Below are 2,714 nucleotides of genomic sequence, written 5' to 3'. Positions count from 1 at the left end.
TTTGTAATATCCACAATGTCCCATGAAATCCTGAACCCTTTTGACTGTTGTTGGTCTAGGCGATTCAACAATAACATGAATTTTATCCATATCGGTTGCTATGCCGTTTTTAGACACTACATGTCCCAGAATTTTTCCTTGTCTGTCCATAAAGGTGTACTTTTCAAGATTTAAGCAAATCCTATAAAGTACATTTTTTGAATACCTTTTTGAGATGCTCAAAATTATTAGCTTAGATTGATGAATATACACATAAATCATCCATATATACTTCCAAGAAATTCCTAAGATATTCTTTGGAGGCATGGCTCATCAATTTTTGAAAGATGGCAGGAGCATTAGTTAACCCAAAAGGCATAATCCGATAGGCAAGAATACCCCATTTAGTAGCAAAGGCAATTTTATGCTGATCTTTGGAATCAACCAAAAGATGATTGTACCCTGAAAATCTGTCTACAAAACTGTAAGCTTCTTTTACTGCAACTCGTTCTAAAACATGCTCAGTGATTGGAAGATGGGAGTTATTTCTAATGGTGGCTGCATTCACTTTTTTGAGATTGACACACACTCTTAATTTTCTATTTTTCTTGGGTACCACCACAATTGGAGACACCCAATTTGTGTGTTCAATTTCATAAATGAATTCATCTTCCTTGAGCTTCTCTATCTCTTCTTTGATCTTTTTGGAAGATGTTTCATTATGAGTATATGGACGTTGTGTACTTGGCTTCGCATCACCTCTCATAGGTATGGAATGTTGACAAATTTCTAGATTGACACCCTTGAGATCTTTATAAGATCAACTAAATATTTCTCGGTATTCTTTCAATAAGCTTAGAAAAAGCTCTTCTTCTTCTTCAATCAAGGCGTTAGCAATGTAGGCAGGTCTAGGCTCTTCTCTTGGTTTGGCTAAATCTATTTTCTTTGCATTTTTAGGTCCTTCATATGACTCACCTTACTTTCTTAGTTCCCTTACAGGTTGTTCCACTAAGATCTTTTGGTCTTGGAGAGTATATTTCTTGTAATGGGATGGAACACTCGTTACATCTTTATTCTCTTCCTCGGTTGTTTCCATTTCATTGGTATACACCTCCTTTAGGGTTTTCTTTAACTCTTGATATTTTTTATTTCGTTCAACCCGTGTCATGGATGATTCATCGTCCTGGTGCTTAGTTTTCGATTGAGTTTTCTTTCTCATTTTCCTTGATGTTTTTGATATGTATCTTTCTTGTTGTTTGAGGGATACCTACCCGTGATTTTGTCTTTAACACCATCATGTGCATCTATCTGCATCAGAAACTATGTTCTGCTAGAAACGATGGCATAGGTTTAGTTTTTTGTTTCCCTTTTCCTTCTATACCATTTTTTTCTTCCTGGTTTTTGGTTTCAAAATTCAAAAAACTTTTTCTCTCCTTCTTTTAGGAGTAGTTGGGCTCTCACATATTTTAAATTTTTTTTAGAATCATCGTATGTAGTTGAATGTTCTTCAAACTCATCATAATAGAGATCTCAAAATACTTGTTGAGCTTTTAGTAAGTCCTTGGGTTCCTGAACTTCATCATCAATTTGAATAATTAAGATCATTTGTATGGGGATTATGTCATAACCATCCTCATTGCAACATTTAGTAGGCATAGACATATTCACACACACATCCATTGTTTCCAAAAATGAGTCCATTCAAATGGATCAAACAAATGCTCCAAAAAGGATTCAAATATATATACTTCATCTGTGCAATCCCTGTCTAAGATACATTCTTCTCATTTTAAACTCTTGTTTTCTGAGGCTTCACATATCCAAATATGCGCGTCTTTGTTTAACGAAGATGGAAGCTTTGATTCAACTGAAGAGACCGAGTCAAATTCTTGAATGGGTGTTGTTATTATATCTCTATAAGTGTGATCTTTCAAATTAACCCTTGTGATTGATCCCACTTGCTTCAAGTACAGGTAATTGTTTTCTCAATCTTGCCGCATGAATGGCCTTCCCAAGATGATTTCATAATTAAGTTTCTTTCCAAAGTCCACTATCGCAAAAGTATGTTGATAATCAATTCCATAGGAACTAACTACCACTTTCTCAAGCAGTCCTAGGTGTTGAGATGTCGAGCTCTACATCTTGAGATGGCATCCACTACGGGTCTTGGCCGCTTACGGCATTTACTCACTGGCGCGTTAGGTGACCGACACGGAGGATCTCTGCCAGTGATTCTACAGCTGGACTACACTTATAGTGCCAGCCTAGTACGCTTCTAGCGAGTTCACACTTAGTGACCGCATGTACATATGTGCTACTTTTCAGCTTTAGCACTTAGTCATTTTGTACTCTCTTTTTTGTAAAGAAGAAGAAGAAGCTTTCCATCTCTGTGTGCTTTGTGCTTGTCTTGTGTAGCTCTCTTGCATCCTCATTCTTTACATGGTATCAGAGCCTGGTGCAGGCAAGAGAGTCTAAGAGAGCAAGAGCATCACAATCCCTTTAAATACGCATGCCCAAAATATGCTCTGCATCACCTAAATCCTTCATAGTAAATGTTGAATTTAGCTTACTTGTCAGAGCATCAAGACTAGTCTTATGTTTCCCGGCAAGCAGCATGTCATCAACATAGAGAACAAGTATGATGGGACTACCATCTTCATCCCTTTTCGTATACAAACAATGATCTGCATGGTTGCGTTTAAAAGCCTTGAGACAGCATAAAAGTGTCAAACTTC

This window comes from Adiantum capillus-veneris, chromosome 24, assembly GCF_014529385.1.
Source record: "Adiantum capillus-veneris isolate H3 chromosome 24, ASM1452938v2, whole genome shotgun sequence".
Classification (NCBI taxonomy): domain Eukaryota; kingdom Viridiplantae; phylum Streptophyta; class Polypodiopsida; order Polypodiales; family Pteridaceae; genus Adiantum; species Adiantum capillus-veneris.
The sequence above is the reverse complement of the archived record's forward strand: the minus strand, read 5'-3'. Positions refer to the sequence as shown.